Raw genomic sequence first — 18090 nt, forward strand, 5'->3', positions numbered from 1 at the left:
GCCTTTAACCATGACTTACATACATATTCCAAAATTTACTCTCTGCCTTGTTATGCTCTCTGTGGTAACAACTGCTCATTTGTGCTGACTCATATTCAATACTTGGTCTATGATGGCTAATATTTCCTTATCTACCCAAAAGAAACACAATTATTCATTATATTTGTATATATTTCATTAGAACACTCACTGAATTTCTAAAATTTTAAGATAAGACTATATTCTAGATTTTCATTTCCGTTCCTGATCCCAATTGCCAAGAAGCCTCAATTTGCATTATTCTCTACCACATTCCTTGGCCCTTCATCCACACTTCTTATAAATGCAACTCTTTCTTATGAAAGAGAATTATAATACGGGACACTATAACTTGGCTTGGATCCTGCCACCACCAAAAGATGTATATGTACTTCAGGTTTATGATACCATTAACTTTCAGCCATTCAAGCATTGCAATGAAAAATGAAGTCCGCCATGCAATCTATAGCCTCAATCTCATCTGCAGACCCCCACAGCTGTCTAATCACTTTACACCTCCACCTGGTCCTAATGACATCCCAGACTTAAATATCTGAAACTGACCTCCTGTCTCTTTGGTACCCCTGTCCCACTTTCTGTCTCCCACACCTCAGTGAATGGCACCACAAGAGACCTGTTTGTTGCATTCCATGAAAATAGGGCAGAATCACCCAAATTTTCTGACACTCAGTCAGCAGTCCCAACTGCTTATAACTGTACAAAAATCTCTTGACTCTCCCTTCAACCCTATCTTTCTTGCTGCAGCTTCTCAATTCAGGCCCTCCTCACCTCTGCTAAATTCCGGTTAGTCTCTCCATAGCTGACAGAGTGAATTATTAATATGGAAATCTGCGTATATCACTTCCTCTATTGATCCTTTTAGGGGCTTCTTATTGATATCATCATAAAAACCAAGCTCTTTGGCATGATATAGAAGTCTCAATACATTGGTTCTTACCTGCCTCCCTAGTCTGATCTTTCCCATACTCTCATCCGGTTCTTTGCAACCTTCATTCTAACCCCACCTGTCTTTAATTTTTGAATCTATTTCACACCTCTTCCCTGTCACATCTAGTGGTTTTGCTTCTTTTAATGTTCTTATGTTCCTTCACTAATTAATTCTATTTATCCTTAGAAATTCACTTCAGACATCCCTTTCTTCTAGAAACTTCCCTGGACTTGGACTCAGTGTGGTGGAATGGTATCTCAGATCCCCTTCTGCTTACCCTCTAGCATTTTCATTCACTCTTTGCAGATAAAACTGTACAACAATTACTTCACTTCTTTGAATTACATCTTCACTTGCCTATCCTCTACACCTTCACATAATCAAACTATAAGTTCTTAAAGTCAGGGACACTGGTAACCAATTCTTTACATGTAATATAACACCTCATGCAGTGTCTTGCAAATAGTAGATGTTCAGTAAACAGTGGTTATATAGACAAACTAAATTAATTGGTTAATTTTCAACTATATACAAACTCCCCCTCCCTTTTTTGTATGTCCTTTCCACCAGAGTTTTTTCTAAGGTTTTTAATGACTGGCTACATTAGAAAAATAATTTGATGTCCCTTTCTACTTTATTTGGCCAATTCTTCAAAGAGCAGTGGGGAATGAGGAAAAGCAAAAAGAGAGAAAAAGGAGACTCAGGTAAGTCACGAACTGTCAAAGAGCTTTCTGTGAACTAAGAACTATATGTCCTTAGAAGATGTTGTAAAGTTTTATAGTCATAACTTCACTTTGCAAAGTCCGGAACATTGGAGTCAGACTCCAGGATAGAATAAATAAATAGGCAGGAAACTTACACCACATTACTTAAATGATTCTGTCAAAATTCCTACTTCCTGGCAAATGCTCAAGTGCTAGCTATCTTCCATATGCCCCTCCAGATCCGCATTCTGTCTTCTCCACTCTGTACTAGGCGTAGTCCCTAATCCAGTAGTTTCCAGTTGAATTCACCCATGAGGAGCCTGAGGAGGAAATTGGTGGAAGAAAAAATGTGAGGGGAGTTGCTGAGTCTCCTGTCTCCCTGTCTGCCAGGTCATCTTGAGCAGCTGAAGGCAACTGATCCTGTCAAGGCAGCTTCCAGTAAATGGCCCACTCCTTGTAATGGTAACAACATGGATTTCTCTTCATCCCTCAAGAGTAACAGATTTCTAACCCCAGGTTACTTCCCTACGCCTTATGGTTATCCTTCACCCCACCTACACCTTTATAAATAGCCCCTTTGTATAAACCTTCCTCAAATCAAATCATTCAAGTATGCCTTCTGTTTCCCATCGGGACTCTGACTGATACACACCCTTCTTGTTATTCTTTAAATGATTCCTTATTTTGCTGATATTATTTGAATTATGCTTCTGGATTAAGGCAATCATCTGAAGGAGAAGAAAATATGTGAAAGAGGTGTGCATTAACCCATTAGGATCCACTTACTATATTATTAATAATAGATATGTTACATTCCCTGAGGAAAATGGGACCATGTACAATGAAGAAGGAAATATACACATTGTTCCTACAAAAGTGGCTACAGAAAGATACTGGGAATTTAGAATGAATTAGGGTAAGATGACAGGCAGACAAACCAAAAGGTTGTGTGTGTGTGTGTGTGTGTGTGTGTGTGTAATGCTATCATCTGATTAAAAAAAACAATAACAACAACAACAGCTTTTTAAAGCTATAAAGGCTTTAGGCCAAGCCATTACCACTCCATGCCTGTCTTGACTCTCATGTACCCATGCTGTGTAAGTCATCCTCATTCCAGCCTAGAGCAGGTGGTATTTCAGTGTTGCTGATATCCTACCCACACCCAGTAAGCCTGAGGCCTCAGATGACCCATCTACCTTCGCAGAGACAGGCCCCAGGGGGAAAGAGAATTTTTCAGATTGTAGAAAACTAAAATTTGCCTTGGCCCATTATAGCAGTTTAAGTTTGACTTTCTTCTAGTTCTGGAGATAAAATGTGGTTTGATCTCAGGATATGATTGAAAGCTCCTGGTGCCAAGTATCAGGCCAGGTACAGCCTCATGTTTTTGGCAGAATGCCTTGGGCTGGTAACCAATAAAGTCTTGGCCAAATGAACTATGAGCTAAAATGGTTTAATTGTTTACAGTGTGAGGTTTTTTTGGGGGTGGGGGGGAGGTAACCTATGAAAATTGTCTTTATTTTTAACTGAGGAGGAAGGAATAAGGAAAAGAGGGTGGTTTGAAGAAAGAATCATAATAAGAGCATTTTTAAAATTTAATTCTAGAACTAGTTCTGTATCTTATGTGATATTAGTCAAATGTAATTATACTCTTTCTCTATAAAATAAAATAATAACTCCCTTATAGGCTTGTTGTTAAATTAAATACTGATTTCATTCTTTTCATTTCAAACATCCTTCCAAAATGACCTTCTTAAAGAGAAATTAATTCTTTCTCATTGTTGCTTCAATACTAGATTTCTGCTTATCTAGGCACCTGCAGTTTTGTTTGCTCCACCCACCCCAATATCTGATGATCTATAAAAACCAAAGTATTATATAGTTGTGTAAAACTGAGCTCTGTCTAAAGTCTACCAATACAAATCTCTACAGGCCAAGGAGTTGCTTTATAAAACGTCTTAGCTCTTCTCACCTGGAAGTGAGCAATTTCATTTCTTCTGAATGGGGAACTAAGTGTCAGCCAAGAAGCAAGTTTTCTTATGTGAACCCCACAAGAAATATTAGAGTAGAATATGAGCACTCAGTCATTTGGCATTAAGTCACTCTCTTGAAGAGACTACCAACAAGGGTTTAAATTATATTGGTGGTTTTTGTGAGTTGGACCCTGGTCAACTGAGCTCTTGACTCAAACCATCAACTTATTGCACATAATTGACTGCACAGCTCTCAGTCTGCAACATTTTTTCCAAGACTTACCTTGTAGAGGTGAGGTTTGAATCAGTGCCCTCAAGGCAATAGGCTTCAAAGTACACCATTAATAACCTCTGCATTCCATTCACACTAGACAAGGCCCTCTGGATTGGGGGAAAATTCATGAGTTTTATCTATTTGAGTTGGCATCACTGTTCAGCCAAGCCCTGGCTAGTCAGTTCATTTCACCCCAAGCCACAAGTCTACCTTTGGGAAAAAATTTCTAGAGTAGTTAAACATGAGGGGAGATGTTATAAAAGAAGAAGCTGCCAGTATATCAGAAAAGGTAAAACTGGATTTAGCAAGAACCTATAAATTAAAAAGCCTTTCATTGTTTTCATATTTGGGTATATTTGCTCTGTTGAACCATTCCTATAATAAACAGAGTAGAATATCACTTCTTTATTTTAATTGGTACCAGAATTGATCAATTTTTTCTTTTAATATCTTTTAATATCAATTTTTTCTTTTTATTAGGGGAACAAAATTTCTGTACACATCTGAGTTGGTTAAACACATTTGATTTATAAAAGAATTAATCAGGCAAAATCATAAAGAGAAAGACGAATTGATAAAAGAAGGGTCTTTATTATTTTTGATAGTATCTAGCCCTTGAGTAATTTACCAGGGTTAAGAAACACAACAAATCAATCTTAACAGGATCTTTATTTATTGTATGATTTTCTTACATTTATGTGATTTAAATTAATGAAGTATTTAAATTTTTTCAATTTTTGAGCAATATGACAGTAGTCAACACCTAAGAGCATATATTTTTCAGCAGTGAATTGAGTGTGCTCTTGCTAAACCTTTGGACTGTCCCCAACTTAAATTTAATTTCACATTCAGCTCTACTGTGAGCAACCACAGATATGTCAAAGGGCTTTTGTGAGTCTTTTTGTAAATTTTTTCATTACAAATGTATAAAAGTATAATTCAAACAGATTTTGATCTTTTTTGATGATTGAGGTATCTTCTCAGCAACTGTATTTTCATTAGGATAAAACATGACTCATAATTTCTTAGTCACTGTGAATTGTCTTGAATAAAATATATAAGGAGAATGAAATGTAACCCTTAAAGATTTATTCCCATATTAACTAAAAATAAGAATACCAAAAAGGATAGCAAAAATAAAAATTAATTTTAAAAAATGAAGTATGACTTAAACAGTTTGTTTATAGTTATTTTGGGAGAGAGGGGCAGTTAGCCTATGAAAATTGTCTTTATTTTTAATTGGAGAAGAAGGAAAAACAAAGGGAGGGTGGTTTGAGGGAAGAAGCGTGCTAAATGGGAACATTTTAACAACTTAATTCTAGAACTAGTTCTGTATCTTATGTGATAATACTCTTAAAAATATTTTTCAAAAATATGCTCTTTTAACCCCATTGTCTCCTTGGTTATTAGGCACTAGCATTTCTCTATAACTCAAAGACCTTCTGATTTGCAAAGCTGGTATTTTTACCTTATAAATTAAAATCCTGCATGAACTGTCCATGTTTTCTACTCCTGGAATATTCAATTGGTAATATTCCTACAAAATGTTCCATTGCTAAAAGAAATAAATTCAATCCCCTTGCCTACTATGTGCATTTCAACCAATAACTAGTGGATTTGAATCATTACCTGATTTTGTGATCTTGGACTAGAGTATCATTAGTTACACAATGAAGTGCTCAATTTAGGACTCCTCATTAGATTAATCAAACTGTGATGCCTTAAGATTAGGTTAGGGAAATGTCAGCACATATTAATTTATTTAATTTTAGAATTACATATCAGAGACCAAAGCAATTTGCAGGGTCAAATTGTCTTTCCACATATCAGATTCATGATCTTCTGGGTTCACAGATCAAGTTCCCTTCTTCCCATGTGCCATGTGAAAACCATCAAATGCTGTTTAGCTTACACAATGTGTTACACACAGCAAAGTCTGCTCCTTCAGAGGGTACAAAGAAGGTAATTCAATCTTAAAGTTCTACTGCTGTCATAAGTGTTTATGACATCACCAAGACCTAGCAGATGAATTGTAGCTTTGTCTTCCTTCTGCTAACATGCACTATTAGAGATGGACCATCAACATCTAAGAAGTCATTTTAACCCCTCCTTTACAAAAATTGCTGCTGATGAAAATTCCCCAAATTGTCAGGATAGTAGAACAAATGACTGCTAGTCCTCTAATTATCAATGGAAGAAGGCATAACCCTTACTCTTAATTCTCAGAATTCACACACAGTTATGCTTTTCATTCCCAGACCTCAGAAGCTCTTGCAAGTTAGTGAACATTTTAAGATCACCTTTCTTTGCCCAACACTGAAGGCCTAGTTCAAGTCTTACTTCCTGGATAAAGACAGGGCAGTCTTGAGGGAAAGAGCATAGGACTGGACTTGGAGAATAGTTCAAATTCTGTCCCCACCACTTACTACCCAAAGCAGATATTACTGGCCTCCTGTTTCTTCCTTCTACCATTTGTGTGAGAGCTAATAAGGGCTTTGATGGGAATGGCCCACACCATTGTTCAAGGGATGATCCTTGATCATTTAAAGCAGTCAATATAAGCCTGCTGCTTATATCAAGTATTTAATGAATAGGGATAGCCCAGCCTAAGCCAATTAGCACATGGTTTTCTTAGAGACATAATGATTGATTCAGAAATGGACAAGTAATCTAAATTTGTTATAGTCTAGTAAAACTTTTTTTTTAGTATCTTTTGATTGTTTCCTCTTAACAGTAGTGTGGTATATACTTCAGAGGCCTAGAACTGCTACAACTACCATAAGATAAGGCATGTGGAAGACAAAGCCAATGCAAGGAGAAGGGCTAAATATAAAGAATCTTGAAGCAAAGGAGATGAGTGCCTGATTAAACTATACCTGAAGCTTTCCCTGCCTTGCAATTTTCAATTACATGAGCTAATTGCTTGCATTAAGACAGTTGGAGTTGGGCTTTCTTTTGCTTCCAGAGTGCCCCGATTCCCTAGCTCCATAATCTTCAGCTACTTAATGTCATCTATAAAATGAAGATACCACTGAAAAAGGGAAGATGAAGGGACCCTATGAAAGACTGCTTTTTTGCTACTTCTATTCTTGCTACAACCTACACTCCTACCCCAAACTCGTTATGGTACAGGTAATACATGTCCTCCTTGTAAAGGTCAAGGAGTTCATGATTGCTTTGGTGTCTTCCAACACAACAGGTAACTTCTAAAGGGTGACAAGGGGAGGTCATCATATAAGTTTTCCAAGACCACTGACTCCAGACACCTGATGCCAGGACCCCTGGCTCTAGGGCATAAGTGACTTATGGAGAGCACCAGAACACCTGTCTTTGTTTTAACCAGTTCCTAGATGCCTGAGAGGACACATACACCAGACCACCAACTTCTAAAAACTCAAGACCCCAAGCAAAGATGAGAGTCACTTTTCTTTCCTTTCTGCATCTTCCGGATGTTCTGTCTGTCTCTACACTCTACCTATATTTCCAATAAAGTATTCTCACTTCCTCTCGGCTTGCATTTGATTTCTATTCTACACAAAGCTGAGGGCCCTCTTGGTATGACCAGCCTGCATCACTAGCAAGTACCCTTTATAGCATTTTTGAGGAATAAGTGAACTAATGCACATAAAATACTTGGCACATGGTAGCTCTTTTTCTATCAGTGGCCCAAAAGAAGTACTCATTTTTCTAAATTCTTAAAGGACTTGTCTGCATTCTATATATTTATCATTCTGCACAGGTAATTTGCATTTTGCTGTTCATCCTTTAGGATTATAGATTCTTAGCATGGGGTTGGGGAACTGACCTTCAGTAATCCCTTGGGGGAACCAAAAGAGAGCTACAGACTCTATCACAAAAAGAACAAAGCAAATGTGTCACATATGCATTGATGCAGACAACAGCTTCCATAATATACAAGGAGAGATTCCATATAGCTAGAAGACTAACAGACTGCACAAATTAATGAAACTCGTTCATTTAATATCCATCCCCAACAAATATTATGACCCCTTTGAATAAGTTATCAGTCCTTTTACATAACTCTGAAGTTTGTTAGCCTAATGTGATAATAGCCTCTTTTCTCCCATTCAGTGCTACAAGTTTTCTACTACCTAAGTAGCCTTGGGCCTCCTTCTTTGAATCACAAAACTTCTCCTCCCTTGCTAACAAAAATAATTTTATGAATAATCATAGTTCAACATGTATTTTTAAAAAGGATTTGATTTTTTTAAAGGATTTGATTTTGATATGCTAAGATGCCAAAGGATTTAATGCTAATTTTAGGCAGTGTATACATACTCTTTCTTCTTCCTACATGCAGTTAGTTAATAAACTACTGTCTTATATTAACATTCATCAGTTCAGAATAAGAACACCTAACTCTTGGAAATGAACAAGGGGTGGTGGAAAGGGAGGTGGGAGGGGGGTTGGGGTGAATGGGTGACAGGCACTGAGGGGGACACTTGATGGGATGAGCACTGGGTGTTATGCTATATGTTGGCAAATCGAACTCCAATAATAAAAAAAAAAAAGAACACCTGAGGAAATGTTATCTGTATGATTTAGTCTTTGCTGCTTCACAAACTACCCAATACTTGGTGACTTAAAACAATAATCTTTTATTTGCCTCATGGTTCTTACAGTCAGCAATTTGGGCCAAGTTCAGCAGACTGTTTCCCTTGCTTTCGGCTGGACTTCCTCATGTGTCCATAATGCTGTTGGATTGATAAAGGGTTGTTGACCAGGATGGCCTCAACTGTGACTCAGCTCTGTTTCATATAGTCTTTCATTCTTCAACAGTCCAGGTTGAACTTGTCCTCATAATAGCATTGAGGAGGCAAAAAAGAACATAGATATGCACAGGCATCTGGAGGCCTGGTCTGGCATAATGTTATTTCTGGCACATTCTGTTGATTCAGTCAAGGCATACAGTCAGCCCAAATACAAAGATTAGGGAATACTTTGACCTCTTGATATGCAGAGCAGTAGAGGCACATTGCAAAGGGGTGTGGATACAGGGAGAGGAGTAACTGTGACCATTTTTGCAATTAATCTAGCACACCTTCTCTTTCCCTTTCTATACTTTAAATCCTCAAGAACTCTATCATGTTACTTGTACCTTAAGCGTTTATCATTGTGCTTCCCACATACTGTACTTCCCACAACTTTACCCCAAGTCCCCTACAAAACTTGGTGATGGTGCCTGTCCTCATCCACTTGGGCTGCTATAACAGAGTACCATAGACTGGGGTGCTTATATGCAACATAAATTCATTTCTCACAGTTCTGGAGGCCTGGAAGCCCCCAAATAAAAGCATCAGCAGATTTGGTGTCTGGTAGGAGCCCTCTTTGGAGATTCACAGACACCATCATCTCTCTGTGACTTCACATGGCAGAAGTGGCAAAGAAACTCTCCAAGGTCTCTTTTTTTAAGGGCATCATCAGTAGCCTATAAAAGGCCCCACCTCCTAATACCATCACGTTGGGGGGTAGGATTTTAACATATAATTTTCGAGGGGCACAAACATTCAGTCTGGAGCAGTAACTTTAACCATCATACTCATTTATAACAAATCTAGTCAGCCAGAAGATCTACTCATTCATTTGGAAATAAAACTACAGCCACTATAAATGGTTAATCAGTTACAAAGTACTATTTGTCTCAATCGTTGCACAACCCTGACTGTACTACAGAGTGAGTTGGGGTGCTTTGAAAACTAGGGATGGCCATCAGGGATAATTAAATTAAACATCTGAGGCTGGGGCCTATATATATTTAATAGATAATTCTACTACACAGCTACTGTTGAAAATGATTGGCTTCACTGTCAAATATCCAACCACCTATCTACCTAATAGGACTGTAGTTCTCAAAATTGAATGCACATCAGAATCATCTAGAGATCTTATTGAATACATATCACTGGGTTCCATGACCCGAGTTTCTACCTGAAGACATCTGTCTGGCTTGGGGCCCAGGTGATGCTGAAGATGCTAGTCAAGGGACCACACTGTGAGAATCATTGTTGTAAAGGAATACAGCCAACTGAGATTTTAAAAATACATCATCTCAGAAATGTTTGTCCCCTGTACTGCCAAGTCGACAGAAGTTCCTAATTTATAGACCTATGGCAATTCCAGGAGAGGAAAAGGATGATCTCTCCTTTATTGGTAGGTAAAGGGACATGGTCCTACCAATATTTGGGGCCCAGGTCCAGTGATTCTGATTAAATTGGTTAATGATCCTGATTAAACTGGAACAAATGCATTACACAGATTAGAAGTTGTCCCAGGTGATTCTGATGTGCTGCCAAGATTAAGAACTACTGGCCCAGTCACTTTCAAAGTATTGTCCCAGAATCAGCATCAACTCACCTGAGAACTTATTAAAAATGCAAACCCTCTGGCCCCACCCCATACCTACTGAATCAGAATCTCTGGGGGGTAGTGCCCAGCAATCTGTTTTAATACAACCTTCAGGTGATTCCAGTAAGTGTTAAAGTTTAAGAACTTCTATATTAGCATATACTAACAATGCGAAGTAGCAAAGTTAGTGTCTAATGAATGATACATATTCCAAGCCTCATATATGTTCTGAGAAACTCATGCTTGGGAGTTCACTGGAGTTAGGCCACAGAGGAGGAATAAAATCTGAATGAGTAGAGAGAGAGGATGGACTTCCAATTCTCTTAGCCAAAAGAAATAAGTGATCAAATATAGATGGAGATCAGAATCCATAGGGGTTCCTGGGGCAGTGAGTTGACCATACTAGAGGCTGCAGGTAGTTTATGCAGTGAAGTAGAGAGTCCTCAGTCCACACTGGAATACAACCTGTTCCAGAGTTTCATTAAAAGATGGAAAGCTGCATGATGGGACTATTCCAATTTCCAGACCAAGGCAGCAAATGACCTTCAGAACCCCTGTTACCTCCAGAGAGTTGGAAATAAAATCATTGGTGGAGAGATGAATTCTCCTGCTATGGGAAACAGGAGGAAGGAATGGCTTATTGTGAGAACATGATACTGCCCTCTTTCAGAGAAAATAGATAATGCCAGTGGCACTATTTCCTTTCCTTATTCAACAAACCTTATTGAGTGCTTCCCATATGCTGGGGATCATGTTAGTCACTGGGAACAAAACACAATCCCTGCCTGAAGGAACTAGCCTAGTCAGGGAGGAAGAATCAAAGGAACCCACAAAATGCATATGACTTTAAGGTGTTTCATCATATATAGGAAACTGTACTTTTGCTAACAGTGTCTTTAAAAAAGAAAAGATTCTGTTCAGATTTAGGTATCTGAACCCTCTCTTTCATCCTTCCTCCTCTCTTAGGTTGCCACAGGGAGGCACACACAATGAACAATTGCTAAAATAGAGGAAAATGTACCATGAAAATGTAGCCAGCAATGCCCAATAAAGGGTTCTCTGGTGTAAACGGATTCAAGGGCTTAGATTCATTTACAAAGACCTAGATGAGTGTTTCTATTCTGTTTCCTTAAATCTAAAAATACTGAGTTTTCACAGGAAGCACTAATCCAGTTAGCTAATGAGCTGTTCCCTGGACAAGGGAAGTAAAAGCTTCCACTACTCAAGGAGGAAAGCTGTAAAATAAAAAATAATAATAATAATAAATCACCAGACTGGCCTAGACCACCCTTCTGAAGGTTAAGCCAATCTCTCGGCAAAGGCCAGGCTGCCAGATGGGAGATGAACATAGAGGAAGTGAAATTAGAATTAGCTCCAAGGAATAAGACTATCTTTTGAAATCAACCATCTGAAAGAGAGGCAGTGGAATAGAAGACTGAACTATGGACATATGCCTTTTAAAGAATAGTAATCCTGCCTCATAGTAAAAAGTATTCCAACCAATAGCTGAGATTATGAAAAAATCACCTTTACTACTCTTCCTTCCTTAAAAAGGATATAGTAAGGGGATAAAGGGAGCTGGATCTCACACAAGGAATGAGGCTGAGGACCTTCCTAACATTTTAGACTATTTAGCCCATGACATAATGTTGTATCAATCCATACATAGTTTATTAACTCAACGCCTTATCAAGGAGCAGGCAAATACGTTTTTCAAATTACTTCATCATTTACTTGATTGCATCCAATCTCTTGGTTTTAGTTGTTATGTCCATGTGGAGTCCATTTCCAGCCCATACTTTTTTCCTGAACTCCAGACTTACATTATAAATTGCCTCTTCAATAGTTGGATATAACAGGCATTTCAAACTTACCGGGTCTAGAAGTAAACTCACTCAGAATCCCTCCCCTTGGAGCCAGCTCTTTGGTAAATACCATTTCTAATCATCCAATGGTTTCCCATATAATTTATCACAGAATCCTACACAAAACTCCATGTGAGATGGACCCAAGCCATAGCAGCATCTGTGCTGTGGCTAGAATATGGAATATGTCAACATCCCCACCTTATAGCTTTAGTTCTTTCTTTTCCCTCTTCTCCCAAAGATCCACATGGCTTCCTTCTTCACTACATTAGGTCTCAGCTCAAACTTCATCTCAGCAGAAAAAAGCATTTCCTAACCATTCTAAAATAACTCTTCCCTCAATCTCAATACTCTATTCTGACATTTTCATTATACTCATCACCATATGATATATTACATTATAACAATGTGTTTCACCCAACCAGAAGATAGACTCCATGACAGTGGGGCTTTGTCTGCCTTTTCTGAGTGCCTTGCACTGCAGGTGGCATATAGTAGATGCTCTGTAAATACTTACTAAACAATGTAGGGATTGGTCCACTCACTTTATAAATTGGATCTGTGGCATCTAAGAAGCAGTCTTGGAACAGCTTTTTGTGTGTACATAGCCTCTAGTTTTATGTAGTAGGGAACACAGATAGATTAAAGAGCACTTGAGCCCAATGGCTCCTAGAAATTTTAAGCTCAGCCCACCATTTGCTTGATTCTTCTCTACACACTCACCTCCTTCCTACCTCCCCGGTCAAGTGGTCTAAGAATAGTACCCATATCTTTGAGCCCCCTACAACTCCAGTGAGACTTGTGGTCTGGGAAATTACTGCCCTGCTCCTTCCAGATGTGAGATTCAGAGTCATCCACATGTGTGAGACAGTATGAATGAAAAAATATTAGAGTATCTGGGACATTTTTAAGGCTGGTGGGAAAACTATAACACAATTGTTAAATGTGGAACTACCAAGGGAATACAGGTTGAATAATCATCATAATTCTAAGAAATAAATGTTTATTTCTACTTACAACCAACTGAATAAATTATTTGAAAACAACACCGCTAAAGGAGCTAATAAACCTGAGAAACCAGAAACTTTAAAATTTACTAACAATGGGTTTGCTGAAGGATAACATTTTAGTCCTTATGGCTGCTTATTTCGAGGTCATTTTAGCTTCTTACTGAAATATTTGGAATATCTGTGACCAGTCTACTCAAAATTCCTTTCCAGAATTTCAAAGGATCTAGAATGTGTTCAACTCTAATTCGACAATTTGAGTCTCTATTTAAACTGGAAAATTATTTGTAAACCATTGGAAATAAACATCTAAACCCTTGGGTCACCCATGAGAATGAACTTCTAATAATATAGAAAGAGTAAACTCAAAAGCACTTTCTTTTTGTCAAACCCTCTCAACCTATATCTTATTAGCCTCCATAAGGTGACTCCAATTCACTTTTAAGACTGTACCCTCCATGCACTTTTGTCATTTGCTCAGTCTCCCATAAAAAATGAGTTCCAATGACACTAATCTCTGTAGGGAAGGAAAAAAATAATCCTAAAGGCTTTCATTAGGTTCCCCTTCCCTTTTGACTGTCAAATCTAATCACCTCCCCACTTCATTACTGCCTGTCAGAACAGTAAGTGATAACAAGTTTGATTTTCACCAAACATATTTAAATTTCACTCTCTGAAATTGTAGTAGTAAGGGTCTGGGGAGAAGCCACATTTTTATCTTACTACTACTTAAAATCAAAACACGAAGTCTCATCCACAAAATTGAAGACACACATTCTTTTTTTTCTTTTTATTTTTTTAAAAGACACTTATTCTCTAATGCTTTTTCCCTGACACAGAGACACACTCCATTTTCTCACCTGAGTTTCTTTTAGCAGAGTCACATATAGGGGGAAACTCAGATTTATTTTTTACCTGAGTTCCACATCTAAGTTTCATAAAGACTGGATTAACCCATTATTCTTTTCTTCTAATTTCAAAAGCTAAAACTAACTTTTCCAGGGGTATTTTTTTCTCTAAAGTAATATGTACTTCTCCAGTACATTATCTCACATTCTACAGGACCCTTTGACTATAAAGAAGTAAAAACAGCACAAAACCCCCCAAAAGTATGACCAGAAATCTATGGGACCAAGTTTAATGTGTCTTTTAACATTAAACTAAGCAGTATCTATTAAGTACCTACCATAAGTGAAGCTCTGGGAAAGCCAGTGGTGGGAATGAGATGCTGTGGATAATCATAAGGCAGATTCTTATTTTCTTATAGCATCAACCTCAGGCTGGCAATAAGCAAAAATGTCCTTGTTTATCTAGGAGGTGCAATTTGAGGAACAAGCAAAAACACTATAGGCAAAATTGACTTCCTTACCCAGGTGACAGATTTGAGAACATCAGGAGATTAGTGAGCCCTTCAACTTGAGTTCCTCTATAATTCTCATTCAAAGCACCAGTGTCCCTGTGCAGTGGAGAATATGGAGCTAAATCACTCTAATGTCCTTGTCAATCAGAGACATACATTTCCCTAATGAGAGAGATGACCATGAAAGTCCTAAGACCTTGGAAACAGCATGGGGCCCACCTTGTTCCTCTCCTTGTCTCTCAAGGGGGAGAAAGTTAAAGATAGCCATTATCATGAGGGTTGAAGCTATGGAAATGTAGCCATATTTATATCAAATTATTACCTCCCTCTATGGCTTCCTACCAGAGCCACATCCCATAAATACACATCCACTTCAGGTAGCTTCAAATCTGTACTGTTTGAGATTTCTTTCTTTTATTTTTTTTTTACCTTCTGAGGTAGGGGGGACCCAGAATTGAGGTGGTTTCAAACTGTACACTCTCTCTAGCTACCATCTAGCCAGACATAAACTATATTTTTCAGGACTATAAAACCTAGTTCTCAGTTGACTCCTTTGTGTCTTGATCTTCACAAACTTTTGATGTTCTCTCTTATCTTGAGAAAAACTCCACCTTTTCCTTGTTCAGGCAAGCTTATTAAGGTCACCCAACTTCAAAGTTCCTTTCTGTGGCTCAAATGGTGAAGTTCTCCTGTGTGAGTGTCTAGGGGATGCCTATGAAGAAGGAATAATACTCTTCTGTAAGGCGATCTGCACCAATGACAATGCTGCACTCTTTTTGCCATGAATACCAATGGTGATTTCAGCATCACAGGCAGCCCTGATAATGTCTCTAAATGGCATCAGTGTTCTGTGAGATGCTTCCCAGGTATCCTGTTGCAAGATCTAAAGGGTCTCCGACCTGAATACAGTTGCCCAGTTTGTCATAGGCCATGCCAGAAATGCTAATCAATTTCAGATACATTCTCTGGATAGCAGTGGAAATTCTGTTTCAAATCCATCCAACAAGAAGTAAGATGCAAGAATGCCTGTCTGTTCCACAAGAACTTTCCCTTCCCTTTGCCCGGTTTGAAATCACAACATGTAGCCTCCTGCCTTTGCCTAGTGTAAAGATATCTATTTGTGCTTGTAAATAAATCAGTTCACATGCAGCCACCCCAAGCTAAGGATTTTAGCATTAATTTCTTTCCCTTGGATTTTACCAAGAGGCATCTCTAACATAATTCAAGGTAACTAATTTCTCTGATATTTACTCCCTCCCAAACTGGACAAGTCTAAACATACATGGCAAGAAAGAGAAAAGCCTCATAGAAACAGGCTGTAAATCTGTAGAGGAAGAAAAAAGCATAGCAGAATCAGGTAAACAAAGAGGTACTGCCTCTAAGAAAAAACAAGAGTCAGCCAGGCTGCCGACAGGTCCAGTGCTGTGGCAATGTCAGGCACTATGTCCAATATGATCTTTTACAAATCTTCTTACAGTTGGAGACAGAAGGAACATCCTTCTTCATTTCTCAAAAAATGTGTTTCTTTGGCTGAAAGGCCAAAAGATATCCTTCCACTCATATAATCAAACCTTCACTTCTAGTTAACCATTGTTTTGTTTCCCTGTTTTCTTGTGTTTGTTCATCAACCGCAGGAGAAAATCTGATATAGGGATTAAGTAGATTCAAGTCCCAAATCCACCAATTACCAGCTGTGTGACCTTGGGAATGTTACCTAACTTCCCTGTGCCTTAGTTCCTCATCTATAAAACAGGAACAGTAAAACCAGTACCTACCTCATGCCATGGTGTGAGGGCTAAATGTGATAATCTGGGTAAAGCATTTAGCCTGATGTCTGGCACATAGTAAATGCTCAACAAATATTAGCTGCTATGGTTATTCTCAAGGGAAGGACAGCAGTGGTGAAGGCATTGAAGAGACAAATTATCCTAGACACTACTAATATACAGAGCTGCTCGCCTTAGTCCAAAGCATTTCAGTCTGTCTCTTTTGGAGGCCAAACATGAGAATGGAGGAGGCTGCACTGGAGGTAAAGGACGCCCACAAGAGGACTGGAGGACAGCGTATGTTTTCATTGGCAGGCCGCTAACCAGCCAAACCTCAGGAAAGTCACAACACCCACTTGGCAGAGTGATGCTGTCTGCTTTATTGAAAACATCTTAGTATAATAAATAAAATGCATTTTGTTTCCATAGTTTGAACTTGTAATTCTGTTGGCCAAGAGTTGTCAGAGAGAGGATTAGCGAGTGCAATAATGCTTAACAAAGTTGAGCCGATGAAAGAAGAGCTTCAGCAAGTAGCCCTGTTTGTGAACAATAAAACACTCCTAATTGAGACAAAGCAGGCACTTCCCAAAAGGTCCTAGGGCCTGGCAGGCACACTTCCCATGGTTTGGTACTCAAAATGTTTTCCAGAGTCACCCACACACCAGAGAGACACCACAGGTCTCAGTCTGTTTTGTGGGTATGCAAGACAGATCAACAATGGCGGAAATTCTCAAATCTGCCAACATGTAAGGCAAGCACAAACACAGCTTGTATAAAGTGATGGGAAGCCTGGAAGGTCCCTAGGATTAATGAAAGACTGTGGTGCTGAGCTGTGGGGCCACGGCCTTCCGAATTGGCAAAGGAAGGAGAGTGCCACAAAGGAGTGGGCTCTTCTGATGCCAGCAATGTAGCCTTTAACTGGCTGGTGCGGTCCAATAAATGCTGTTTGGAAAATGATGGAGGAAATGATACATGTAGCTTAACTGGGTAGAACTGATCAGTAACCTAGACATCAGTGCCTCAGGCAGCTGAAGAGGCAACAGCTTCAAGAGCTAAAGAGCACAACCAAACATGAGGACTCAGAGGCAAGAACACAGAGTTGTAAGGCCTAGTTTCCCCACAGGTTTATAAACAGGGAAGGATAATGACAGAATGCGTTACATGGTCCATATCTTTAGAGGGTAAGGTGGCACTCGATTATGGTGATACAATGTCTAGAGAAGGACCACACTGGCAGCTAATCAATCATCTTACCACAGGAATTTGTGTGTTAAGATCCAGGTAAGCAGACAAGTGGCAACAAGAGGGATTCGAGTTTATCATACCTTACAAGGCCAAGTTCACAAATACATACAAAATTGTCCAAACAACAGTGGATTTAAAGGAAGGAAAATTAGAGAGGGCGGGAACAGATCATGGAAGTTGAAGGACTTTAGACTTGATTCTCAGATAATATCAGCTTTTAAGATTAAATGAGGGAAAGGGTACCATTTGATCACCCAATATCAACTAAATCTCTTGGCTATACCAAAGTTGTCCTAAGGTTACACCATGGTTATCCATCTTTCATTTTCCATTTTTTTTCCATAGAAGATTAGCTGTGTGTTCCAGCTACCCTGTTCACTATAGACATTGCCATAGTACTTTGCCACATCCACCTTCTCTACTCCCACCACCACCTTCACCATCACTGTCACTATCTCTCCCACTATCACTTCCACTTCTGCTATTCCTTCCATCTTCACTGTCACCACCTCTACCTCCATCACCACCTTCACTTCTACCTCTACTACTACTTGAAGCAGCTCTAA

Source organism: Canis lupus, chromosome 24 (genome assembly GCF_011100685.1).
Source record: "Canis lupus familiaris isolate Mischka breed German Shepherd chromosome 24, alternate assembly UU_Cfam_GSD_1.0, whole genome shotgun sequence".
NCBI classification, from domain to species: Eukaryota; Metazoa; Chordata; class Mammalia; order Carnivora; family Canidae; genus Canis; species Canis lupus.